The sequence below is a fragment of the Labeo rohita genome, chromosome 3 (assembly GCF_022985175.1).
Source record: "Labeo rohita strain BAU-BD-2019 chromosome 3, IGBB_LRoh.1.0, whole genome shotgun sequence".
NCBI classification, from domain to species: Eukaryota; Metazoa; Chordata; class Actinopteri; order Cypriniformes; family Cyprinidae; genus Labeo; species Labeo rohita.
Genome location: NC_066871.1, coordinates 48,877,223 through 48,891,318, shown reverse-complemented (window position 1 = coordinate 48,891,318; position 14,096 = coordinate 48,877,223). Strand labels below are relative to the sequence as shown.

Here is a 14,096-nt window from a genome sequence, read left to right as displayed (position 1 = left end):
GGATATTTTTATTTGGTAATTACTGAATACCAAACAAGGAACTTAGGAACCTTTGTCCTAAATGTGCTATTACTTACTGCTTAGCTCATCTTTCTTCCATATTAGTTAGTAGTATTAAGCTCAGTGTTAATGTAGTACAACCTATTACTTCCTGCATGGTTACTTGTTAACAGTGGACCATTATTCTAAAGTGCAAACGAACAATGCAAAGACGTGTCATACATCTGTATAATGATCCAACAGTCCCACTGACTTCAGTTTCTCCTGAATTTGTGATCATGTCTGTTAGTTCAGTCAAACATCCTCATCATCATCATCATCATACTTGAGCTTCACATCACAGAAATGATAAATGAACTTGCGCTGCTTCATGAATCCATCATTTATTATCATTTCATATGAATCTCAAGGTGTCAGGAGGAAACTGATGGTTGCCATTTACTAAAAAAATAATCTAATGACACTTTAAAAATAATCTTTCTGTTCAATACAATCTCTTTCTCATTTATAGATATTTGTGTGTAAAGTGTGACATTTTGTGACAATTTGCATGAACACTGAAATGTAGAATATTTATGTACTGATAGCATCTAAAACCTACAACCTTGTATGAAAACATTTTAATTGCTTAAATGTTTATCAATCCTTTGATGTTTCAATGCTGATGTAACGTGGGGTTTGGGTTTTGTTTGAGGTTCATGTTTTCATGTATTTTATTTTGAAGTTTAGCCATGTTCCTTGTCTAGTCTTGCTTCCCTTGGCCTCTTGTTTTCCTGCCATTGGTTCCCTTGTTCAGTGTGTCATGTTCTCATTGGTTGTTCAAGTCATGTGTCTGTTTCTCATTGGTTGGTTTGTGTCATGTGACCATCATTGTTTGGAATAAGTAGCCCTCATATAGCCACTGTTCCTTGTTGTGTATTGAAGTGTGTACCTGCTGTTGGTGAGTTTGTGTATCCGGTCTTGTTCCTGTTTCATGCCAAGTCTGTTTCAAGTCAAGTCTGTTCATGCCATGCCATGCCAAGTCAAGTCAAGTCTGCTAATGTCAAGTTTGTTTAAGTCAAGTCTCTGTTTGGATTATGTTTGGATTTCACTGTAAATAAACTGCACTTGTGTTCATCCACATCTCACCTTCAGTGGACTTATTTATTACAGCTGAACTCATGAATTAGCAGGTTGATGTTATTGTGGTCAGATGAATTGTGATAAAACAAGTGTAAAGCGGTGAAGTGAGAGACTGCTGATGTGTGAGGTGTTTCATCATGACTGTGAAATATTATAGTCTATTTGAGCCTGTATGACCCATGTAGGATGTCACTTTTAGGATTTTTAAGCATTTTTATGCATTATATAGCTTTGATCACTACTATTTCACAATGCCAAACGGAAGAGTAGAGTTTTATAAATCGCGTGTGTGATATAATGGTTAAAATATTAATAATGGGCTGTCAAGGGTTTTAACTTCTTTTTGTTGTTGTTGTTGTTGTTGTTGTTGTTTTTTTTTTTTTGTTTTGTTTTTTCTGTAAAGCTATTAACTAATAATGTCATTAGGTGCTTTCGCACTGCGTAACGTTTGTTCTAAGAACTCAGCAGCCATCATGGTGGTTTCTACAAAACCAATTTCCCCCTCCTCAGGACGTTTTCCCGTTGCATTTGCACTGGCAGCAGAAACTCTGAAGTGTCCAAAAGCAAAGTTTTTATTCACAGCATTCACAAACATCAATAACTGAAGAATGGAGAACGCCATGAGCAAAGCTGTTTTTGCTTTGTGTCGTGTGTTTAAAGATTAAAAGAGCATGAAAATCTGACTAAATCTAATATGACAACTTGCAGTGTTACATATCATCAAGGCTGAGAAAAGAACACAACACTGCAGACAACAGGTAGATAAATGCCATTATTATCGCTGTTTTCCATGTTCGTAGAATAAATATTTTTACTCAGCTTTTTAAAATTAATGGGTAGCCAGTGTTTCGTATGCGTTCAGTCAGTCAGTGTACACTTACATCACTGATAGTTCCTATAGACCTGATTTACACCCTACTCTGAAGTAGGAGCTAATTTAGTTCCCTCAAACAGAGTTCCTACAATTAAATACATTCCTAGTTCCTGAGGTGTGAAAATGTCAAAAAGTGAGAACTTCCGCCAATATAGTTTTAGGAACTATGGAAAGGTTCCTCTGGTGCAAAAGCCCATATTATTACACAAGATAAAGGGGGAGAAAGAACAAAATGTAAAAAAAAAAAAATAAAAAAAATAAAAAAAAAATGGCATTGTGAAAGTTCTCACAAATCAGGCACCATCTAAAACATTTTTTTTTTTTTTTTTTAAGCAGCCGTTAAACATGGAAAACATCTATGTTCCACTACAGGTTTGATACTCCAAAAACAAAACAAAACAAACAAACAAAAAAAACAGTGTCAAGTGGTTCCACACAAAGTAGTTCCTACTAAAATCTATAATTAAGATGTCTGAAGTAGAGAAACTGAAGTAAATTGGACAAAAGCTTTAATGGCTATTTCATAGTCATCATCTACAACCAGACCACGAGCTCCACCCTTCAACACAATGAAAACCACAAAACTTCAACACAACACAAACTCCTCAAAAGACCAGAAATAACATTTGAATATTAAAAAAACAAACAGGTTTTTACCTTTACTCAAAATGTAAAATATACACTTACAATATACATAATATAACACTTAATTTTCAATTAACAACATTTTTCAATTTAAATAAAGTGATTACGTGCATTTAAGTAACATGGACAAGAGAGGATTCAGTAAAACTGACAATAGTGAAAATTCTTTTTTAAATTTGACTGTACCTCGTGTAGAAGTTACTGCTGTCGTTGTAGTTGATTTTGTGATGTGGACTGGAATCACTGCTGTCGCTGAATCGGCTTGAGCTGTGAAGGATGAATGTTAGCTCTTATTAATCACACTGTAGAATATGACAATTATATAACATTGATCGTCATGTTACGTAAAATGTTAATCATTGGTGTGAAGCTTCAATTTATTTATTATTTACTGCAGCACTTTTTGGACAGTTAAATTTGATTTGAGTTTCTCTTCTGTCAGACTGAAAGAAGCTTTTGTTCCTTCATTTGTTCTGCTTCAATGATACTAATAGTTCTTTATGTTACTGATATTATGAGGACTTGAAAAATTAGATTATTTTCTCACCTGAACTCTTGACAGTATATGTGACTGAGGTCTTGACTTGATTTCTGAGAGTAACTTCACATCTCCACTCTCTGTTGTCATCTTCATTCAGGAGTGTTGTAGTCAGAGTGATGATACAGTGTCCTGCAGCTGATTCCTGATATCTGGAGTCTGATATTGTCAGTTTAACACCAGCCTGATTCACCCAGAACAGCTGAATTCCCTCAGAACGGATCCAATCATCACAAGAGACTCCAGTATATGAATATAACTGACAGTAGAGAGTCACAGAGCTGCCTGCACTGATCTCAGTCTGTGAGGATGATGAAGAGACTGAAACACAAAATAACACACTTCACACACTTTTTAATCATCATGAGAGTTTAAATGAAATTTGCACTTTTAAAATTGACCGCATAATCATAAAATTACCATGAAGAACATGCAGATAAACACATGCGTCAGTTCTTTGTTGTTGTCCATTCACATATTGTCGGCAGGTGTAAAATCCATAATCATCTTTTATGATGTTCTTGATGTTCAGAGAGCAGTCAGACCCCAGACTCAGTCTCTCATGTCTCTCTGTGTCTTTCTTCTTTATCCCTAAAGTAATCAGTTCAGCTGCTGCTGAATGTCTGTTATAGATCCATGTAGTTGATTTGCAGTCATGAAGATGATTATTACAGGGCAGACGGACATTTTCACCAGAACTGATGAACACATGAGCATCATTCACTCCACTGGTACCTGAAACACAAGAACATTTGAGTGATTATTATAATATATATTAATAAATATATTCCTGTGTCAGCAGGTCATTGTCAGTGTCAGATGTCAGTGCATTCAGGAATAAAACAGTATTTGTAAATGTGACTCTGAGATCAGAACATGAATGTCAGGAAGAATAAAACCTGAACAGAGTAACTCATTCACAATCTCAACACCAGACCAGCTCTAATAAAACATTTATCTGTATGTATAGTTATATTGAACTCTTTAAAGAGCATGTAGAAATGTGTTTACCTGTGAGAAGTGAAGAGAGAATGATCAGTCCCAGCAGACACAAATCAGAATGACACTTATCAGCCATTTTCTCTTTCTGTCAGTCTTTCTTTCCTGTGTTCAGACAGACAGTCTCATAAAGAGCAGTATAAGTGTCCAGATTCACACCCATCAGTCTAATGTGGGTTCAGAGATGATCACAGTAACATGTTTCCAAACCTCAACAGTGAGATCACAGCTCTGAAAATACTACAGGAAACATGTAATGTCAAACAAAGTGTTCGACCCACAGCCACCATGCTCAATTAAAACTAGACAAAAGTTTACACAAAGAGTATGAATACAACACACAAACTAACAAAGGTCAAGTCACACTTTATGTACACTACCGTTCAAAAGTTTGGGGTCAGTACATTTTTATTGTTTCTTTCTTTTCTTTTTTTTTTTTTTTTTTAAGAAATTAATACTTTTATTCACCAATGATGTATTAAGTTAATAATTAAAAGTTTATTAAAAGTTAATAATAAATAATTTACATTGTTATAAAATATTTATATTTTGAATAAACACTGTACTTTTTAAACTTGTTATTCATGAAAGAATCCTGAAAAAAAAAAAATCACAGGTTCCAAAAAATATTTGGCAGCACAACTGTTGATATTATCCAACATTGATCATTCTAATAATAAATCCGCATATTAGAATGATTTCTGAAGGATCATGTGACACTTAAGACTGGAGTAACAGCTGATAAAAATTCAGCTTTTCATCACAGGAATAAATTCTATTTTAAAGTATGTTAAAATAAAAAACATTATTTTATATTGTAAAAACATTTTGCAATATTACTGTTTTTTTTTTCTATATTTTTAATCAAATAAATGCAGCCTTGATGAGCATAAGAGACTTCTTTAAAGACTATTACACATCTTACTGACCCCAAACTTTTGAACGGTAGTGTATATAGTGCATTACAGATATTAGCAGGAAAATAATGATTCAGTGATGACGATGCACACAGACAACAGTGTGGTCATACATTGTCCACGGCTAAAAGCGCTCTATTATGCATGTCAGTCCAGTACACTCTTAAAAATAAAGGTGCTTCATGATGCCATAGAAGAAAATTTTTTGTCTAAATGATTCCATAAAAAACCTTTAACATCTGAAGGACGTTTCTGTTTCACCAAAGGTACTTTGTGGTGAAAGAAGGTATTTTTGTAGTTCACACAGAAACAATAGGAGTATTGATTTCAAAAACTTACACTTTGAAATCTCTATTGTATTGTTGTTCGCACTGTTGTGTAAATTAACAGCCAAAAAAAAAAAAGTTTTTTGTTGTTGTTGTTGAAAATGGTGTCATGTCAACGCCGCCTGAATGTGTGAGAATTCACACCCATCAGTCCAAACTGGGTTCAGAGATCATCAGTTTTGTGTGAGTTTTAAGATGCCAGTTCCTCTTCTGAGTTTCTTTAATAACCCGTGCGGTCAAACAAACTGAGTTCTCACAGTCAGCAATAACATGTTTATAAACCTCAACAGTGAGCTCACCACCCTCAAAATACTGTGAAGTGACGGGAAGTGTGGCTAAGTATGGTGACGATACTCGGAATTTGCACTCTGAATTTATCCAATCGCACAGCAGTGATAGTGAACACACACACACACACACGCACACTGTGAACACACACACATGCAATGCTGTTCATGCAATGCTGATTGTCTTTTTTTTGCTATTTTGTTTATTTACAAAAGACAAATAGTGAACTGTTGTAGAAACCTGAATGGATAACTTAATCTAATATGTAAACAACATTGTCTTTGTTTGTAAAATATCTTACAAGACTAAGATATCCAGTAAACAGATGTAAGTGGTTGAACAAACTAAAAAAAAAAAAGTGTGTTGTTTTTGGCAGCCTGTTTTAGTCTACTCTTTGTGTGAAGCTGTCATTTTAGTTTTTATTAGTTTTAGTCACGTTCATACTCTTTTTAGTCTAGTCAGGTTTCAGTCGACTAAAAGTCTGAGCTTTTTAGTCTTATTTTAGTCAGAATTATTCATGACTATTTTCATCTAGTTTTAGTCGACGGAAACTGATGACATTTAGTCTAGTTTTAGTCAATGAAAATTCTACTTTATATGACAAAACTAGCTACAGTATTTGGCCAACAAGGGATGCCTAGCAGTTTTGGGCAAGTTACTTCCAAAATGTAATTATTAAATACATTATATATTACTAGTTCCTGTCTTTTAAAAATAATTAGTTACATTACAATATTACTATCTCTGAATTGTAATGCGTTACACTACTTTTGAGTTACGTTCACCAAAATATCCACAGAAGTATGACTAGGCATTATAAAATACCAAAATGTAGTTTATTGCAGTTCATTATGCATCCAGTGGAGGGTAATAAGGTCTATATAGCACAGAATTATAAAATCATATTTAGATAGGCTCCCGGTATGTAGGTATAAATTAACGTTATAGTTTAGGTTAAACACAGATAAGCACAAAATTATTACATTTATAAATAATGCCGGTAAATAAAGCAAAATGTTACAATGCACAAACAATAAACACAATACCTAGCCTATAGGCTTTTTTGAACGGTTTTCGCAACAAAACAAGAATGAAATATGTAATATGTATGTGCTAAACAAGTCTAAACGAATTAGGCTAATTTAAAGCGAAACTGAAAGCAAACCCGTTGTTCTCAGGCAGCCTACCTCTCTCATTGATGAATCCAATTAAATGTGTCCATATGTAACGGAGTTAAAATAATGCTAGTTAAATTCAGGCATAAATTGGGAAACACGCCATTGGTTGTTGCACTGCGCTCAATCACATTCGTTATATCAGGGGGCGGTGCTATGTATTAGCCAGCAGTTTAACGAAGCTTCGCTGCTGGTAAGCTGCTTTGATGATCGCTCCGTCTTATTAACAGAGTTTTGAATGTTTTCGAGCACAAAGCTCAACTTTAATACTTCAGAAAAGAGTTATTAAAGTTGTTGTTTGTGATGATAAAACAAAGTGTATGTGTGTATCAGCTTTCTTGTAAACTCTGAACCTCTGTATATTTCATTTTAAGACTGACATGCGTCATCATTGAGCTGCCAATTAACCAACCTTTGGTCCTGTATGTTTCAGGTATGTGTTTTATTCGGTTTTTGTCATGTTCTGTGTGTAAATCGTTAGCCGCTAGCATTAGCACACGTGCTGCATACCCGCACGTGCTGAACTGTTGCATCATTTGAGTTGCGTTTTCTGTTCTTTCTTTTCGTTATACAAAAATATTGGTCACTTGAGTTTACGGTTTCACTGCATTGATGTGATTCTAAAAGAGTACAGTTTTGTATTTTATTTTTATGTATGTTTTATTCAGATTTATGTCCACTGTATGTTCACATTCGCTCAGAGAAAATGTAATTAGCAGCAGTTTCACGAAGCTTCGCTGCTGACTGACATGCGTCATCATTGAGCTGCCAATTAACCAACCTTTGGTCCTGTATGTTTCAGTTTGTCTCAGTGTCTGGATAGGAAAATTAAAAGAAGCCTTGAGTGACCACCAACCTGATTTGCAGTGTCCATCATTCCACCATCACCACACCGTCACACATATTCGCGATGTATATGAATGCTAAGCTATTATTTATTAGTAAACCAGGCTTTGTACTTAATGCGCGTAAAAACATCCTCACATGAGCAAATATGTGTTTGGCCCGACCTCAAGCTGAACGACACGGATTGTACTACCCTGTAAGCACTATTTTAATTAATCAGTGTATATGTTTGGTTGACTGTATTTTATTCTGATAATGAACAGGCTGCAACGTTTGCTGTATGTGTGTGCGTGAGGCGCCGGCGCGATCGAACAGCGGAAACAAACAACAAAAAAAATACTCAGTCATTTTCGGTCATACAGATCATTCCAAATTACAGTTTGTTTACTTTTATTTCTGTCATCTCGTTTTTCTTTCCGTGAACTTTCGACGAGCGCCGCGCCACACAAACCAAACTTAGCAGCATATGTCACTCAGTCTTTTCCTTTCGTTTTGTTAATCTGTTAATTAGTAGAGTTGGGGTACTCGGACTCGTACTCGGACTCGAGCCCGGTCTCGAGTACAATTTGTTGTTGTTTTTTTTTTTAGGCGACTCGGACTTGTCACGGACTCGGGTGCATTTTTACTCGGACGATCGGACTCGAGCATTTCGGACTCGGAAAATATCCCGAGTCCGTCCGAGTCCAGAGACAGTTGACGGAAATGTCACTGACTCTATGCATTATCACGAAAATGATATTCAGTATTTGCATGTGTTTTTAAGTATTGTCCAGTAGCTACTTGAAAGCCGACGGGTTTATGCGCTCACATTACGCGCCTCTCAGTCAGTGTGCGAATGCCGAGTTCTCTTTCGCTTTTAACAGGGTCTGTTATTGCTGCACACATGCTCGTCTTGGAGATTATTCATGTATATGAAGTCGGTTTTGTCTTTAGTAAACCTGAACAGTTGGGAGAAATACTGATGCGTCAAAATATTTGAAATGTGTGTCAGATCTTAAAGCGACAGCAGCGTAAACCTGCCGACCGCGTCATAAATATCAATCAAACAATAATCAAATAACAGATTGTAATGGGATATCGGTTGAGCACTACAAGTCCCAGCAGCCCCTGCGTTATATAAGGAGGTAGTGAAGGTTGTTTGTTCTTTTTCACTTCCGCTTTTAATTTTGGAGATATTGCGGTGGATTTTGAACTTTGTAAAGAAGGGTAGGTAAGAAGACTCATTTGTGAGAGGTGTTCTCTCATTACTTCACTATTTTTATTGATTGTAGTTTATGTATGACTTGATGTCGCGGCAGATAGCACTTCAAAGGAATACCGCGGTCAAGTGAGCCGCCATCTGGATTTGCTGCACGTCTATTAGTGGAATTACGGTACGGAGACACGAAGCGGCCAAAAAAGCTGACGAACATCTATATTTCAGCGGTTAAAATTTAAATGTGCTAGAAAACAGGGAAAAAGTATTTGCAACACGTATATATATTGTTCATTATAGAAGATACAATTATATTACTTTCGAATACATTATACTGTGAAGTTTTCAGAAAAAATAAAGTTTGTTAAAATACATTCTAACACTGAATGTTTGCGCCTTTTTTTCTACATGCATTATTAAAATTTCTTCAGAGTTACCATGAACATTTCAATAAATTCTTTTTCTGAACAACCATGTCTCTGTGTTCACGATGTTTTAGTGTAGAATTTGTACAGTGAACGGCAGTCTGTCACTATGCATTTTATAGCATATACATTGTTATATACTCTTATATATCCTTCAACGATGTCGATGCCGATAGACTTGTGGGCAGCACGCAGACATACACCGCCGATGCGTCCCGGGTGTCTCGGGTTCGAATCCCGACTCGGGATGTGCTCTTTTGTAAAAATAGTAACGATAAAAGGTAGAATGTTCTTTATCATTTATCAAAAAAAGTCTTCATAGTTAACAGGAAAATTTCTATTCATACAAAGTCTGTGACATTGCACTGACCACTCTTTTACATTTATACATGCATTTTTTAAATTCCTTCAAACCTGACAACAAGATTTCTATTCATACTTCTTCAGAATGCCCAAGACTCTGTCTGTATCAAGTTTCACGAGATTTCAGAGAAGATTTGTACAGAATGGCAATTTTAAATGAATGGCAATTTGTCACAATGCATTATATAGCATATATAGCATATATATATATATCTTATATATCCTTCATTTATTATTTGTCACATACACTGTTACGAAACAGTTTGAAATTGGACCCCTCCGACCATACACAAACATCACATTTCGGGGGAAGACAGGTCAGTCGAGAGGTAGCACAACAAAATAAGAAGATAAGATACATTAGGAAAATGATATGTGAATTGGGCCAATGAAGCAATTTGACATGTTACTGAATTGTCATATCTGTCAAGTTCATGGGTTCATAACTTCAAAGTGCTGTGGTGGAAATGACTGTAATTTTGTGTGGTGATAGTCAAGAGACTTGGGAATAAGCTCCCAGTGGAATTTTTATATCACACTTAAAGGAAGCTGAGCTATAGCGCCACCAATTGGGCCAATGAAGCAATTTGACATGTTACTGAATTGTCATATCTGTCAAGTTCATGGGTTTATAACTTCAAAGTGCTGTGGTGGAAATGACTGTAATTTTGTGTGGTGACAGTCAAGAGACTTGGGAATAAGCTCCCAGTGGAATTTTTATATCACACTCAAAGGAAGCTGAGCTATAGCGCCACCAGTTGGGCCAATGAAGCAATTGACCTGTTACTGAATGTCATTTCTGTCAAGTTCATGGGTTCATAACTTCAAAATGCTAAGGTGGAAATGACTGTAATTGTGTGTGGTGACAGTGAAGAGACTTGGGAATAAGCCCCCAGTGGAATTTTTATATCACACTCAAAGGAAGCTGAGCTATAGCGCCACCAATTGGGCCAATGAAGCAATTGCTGAATGTCATATCTGTCAAGTTCATGGGTTCATAACTTCAAAATGCTATGGTGGAAATGACTGTAATTGTGTGTGGTGACAGTCAAGAGACATGGGAAATTATTGGTAGAAATGATTGTAATTTCCTCTTCAGAATGCCCAAGACTCTGTCTGTATCAAGTTTTACTACCAGGCTGCATCCAGCTTCTTATTCGCAGCTTCTTATTGACCTATCCGTTCCACCTTAAAAACGCCACACTTCCGCCTTCCTTAGCTTCTTACTCACGCTCGACTTAGGGACCGTCTCTTTTTCAAATACGAACAATAAACGATTCTTAAATGTAAATAACACTGAGATAAGAGCGAAAACGGGCTGTCAACATGAAATCTAATTATTCGTTATTCAAATAATTCTAACATTATTCGTTAGTTATTGAACGTATCATCCTTTGAACATGTAAAACGATTTTTTTTTTTTTTTTTAAATCTAGCCTCTTATGAAGACTTAATATGGCCCAGCACCTGTGAATAGATGACACCTACCCCTGCGAGGACTCCAGATACAAAATTATGGCATTTTCATTGTTTTAAAATGCAATCGAAGTTTGCTTAATGCATAAATAGAATTTGTAAATATTATAATTTTTACTAGATTCTATAAGTACTATAATTTCTACTAGATTTCAACTGTTCTTTCTGATACCTACTCTTATAAATACTATTCTGGTTTCTGAAAAAAAAAATGTGATGTGTAATGCATTATACAAATGAATGTGAATTAAACTGATTAAGCCATTGCATTGTTGGTTACTGTACACTGCACTGTATATATCTATGTACATTGTCCACATTTGTTTATATATATATATATATATATATATATATATATGTGTGTGTGTGTGTGTGTGTGTGTGTGTTTACTGTACCTTTTAAAAGATAAACCTATATTTATTCATATGTAAATGTGGACTGGGCATTAATAACAGATTAGTAACAGGTCGAATTGCATTGTTGGACCAATTGGTGGCGCTATATCTCAGCTTCCTTTAAGGGTGATATAAAAATTCCACTGGGAGCTTATTCCCAAGTCTCTTGACTGTCACCACACAAAATTACAGTCATTTCCACCACAGCATTTGGAAGTTATGGACCCATGAACTTGACAGATATGACAATTCAGTAACATGTCAAATTGCTTCATTGGCCCAATTAGTGGCGCTATAGCTCAGCTTCCTTTGAGTGTGATATAAAAATTCCACTGGGAGCTTATTCTCAAGTCTCTTGACTATCACCACACAAAATTACAGTCATTTCCACCGCAGCATTTTGAAGTTATGGACCCATGAACTTGACAGATATGACAATTCAGTAACATGTCAAATTGCTTCATTGGCCCAATTGGTGGCGCTATAGCTCAGCTTCCTTTGAGTGTGATATAAAAATTCCACTGGGAGCTTATTCCCAAGTCTCTTGACTGTCACCACACAAAATTACAGTCATTTCCAACATAGCATTTTGAAGTTATGAACCCATGAACTTGACAGATATGACATTCAGCAATTGCTTCATTGGCCCAATTGGTGGCGCTATAGCTCAGCTTCCTTTGAGTGTGATATAAAAATTCCACTGGGGGCTTATTCCCAAGTCTCTTGACTGTCACCACACAAAATTACAGTCATTTCCACCACAGCATTTTGAAGTTATGAACCCATGAACTTGACAGATATGACATTCAGTAACGGGTCAATTGCTTCATTGGCCCAATTGGTGGCGCTATAGCTCAGCTTCCTTTGAGTGTGATATAAAAATTCCACTGGGAGCTTATTCCCTAGTCTCTTTACTGTCACCACACAAAATTACAGTCATTTCCAACATAGCATTTTGAAGTTATGAACCCATGAACTTGACAGATATGACATTCAGTAACAGGTCAATTGCTTCATTGGCCCAATTGGTGGCGCTATAGCTCAGCTTCCTTTGAGTGTGATATAAAAATTCCACTGGCAGCTTATTCCCAAGTCTCTTGACTGTCACCACACAAAATTACAGTCATTTCCACCACAGCATTTTGAAGTTATGGACCCATGAACTTGACAGATATGACAATTCAGTAACAGGTCAAATTGCATTTGTTACTTAATTGTCATATCTGTCACGCTCATAAATCCACGGTGCAGCCGTGGCCTAATGGTCAGGGCGTCAGGCATGTTTGTTCACTACTACTACTACTACTGTGTGTGTACACTTGGATGGGTTAAATGCAGAGCACAAATTCCGAGTATGGGTCTCCATACTTGGCCACACGTCACGTAATTTCCTTTCCTTTTCCATAAATGTGAAGAACTGATGAGTGCTATATAATGCTTACTGCCATTCACTTTCTGTAAAATTCTACACTAAAACATCGTGAACACTAAAACATCCGTGAATTTACACAGATAGAGACATGGCTGTTCAGAAAAAGAATTTATTGAAATGTTCATGGTAACTCTAAAGAAATTTTAACAATGCATGTAGAAAAAAAAGGAGCAAATACTAAGTGTTAGAATGTACACAGACTTTATTTATTTTTCCAGAAAACTGCACAGTATAATTTATTGGAATGTAATATAACTGTATCTTCTAATGTACAATATAAATACGTTTTGTAAATACTTTTCTCCTATTTCCGAGCACATTTAATTTTTAACCGCTGAAATATAGTTGTTCGTCAGCCTTTTTGGGCGCTTCGTGTCTCCGTACCGTAATTCCACTAATAGACGTGCAGCAAACTCCAGATGGCGGCTCATTTGACCGGGTGTTCGCAGATGGCGGCTCACTTGACCGCGGTAAAGGAATGGCAGCAGATAAGCATTTACGTTAAATACTGCCGGAACTTTGTCAAGAACTGAACATATGATGCACCAATCAAGGAGGTAGTGTTGTAATACTGATGATCTAGTTTTTAGGAGTTTGTTTTAATATTATTTGTTTTTCTGTTTTAGTGTTGTGGCTGAATTATTTCCTGACTGTTCGTTGTCTGTCCCAGTCGAAATAGTGAATGTTAGAGGTATTGTATTTTTATAAAGGGAGTATTTTTTATGTTTTTAAATTGTGTAGTAATTATAGTGGGTGTATTTTGTTTAATTTATGTGTTTTTATATTTTGTTGTAATAGACTGTGTTTTCCCTTTCAGGGATGCACGGTTACCATTTACTTTAGATTTAATATATTGTTTGTTCATCACTTTTGTTACGTGAATTTGGAGGCCCAGAGTGACAGAGGAGACGTTAGGCCCCAAAGAAACTGGGTTTATGATGATTGTGATTTGATGCTGACTTGTGTTTGTCATCTGCATTGCCCACTGTTAATTAAGTTGTTTGTTTTTTTTGTTTTTTTTTTCTTCTGTAGGTTTGGTTTGGTTTCTTACGCCAGCGGTGGCCACTGAGTTGACCTCAC

General features: G+C 36.0%; 1 protein-coding gene and 1 pseudogene across 1 annotated transcript in view; both read right to left on the bottom strand.

The window, feature by feature from the left end:
• The window catches only part of LOC127161235 (uncharacterized), a 216,886-nt pseudogene extending 214,012 nt beyond the window's left edge, over positions 1 to 2,874 (bottom strand).
• LOC127162780 (uncharacterized) overlaps positions 1 to 14,096 on the bottom strand; it is a 187,107-nt gene that overhangs the window by 158,875 nt on the left and 14,136 nt on the right. The window lies entirely within an intron of this gene.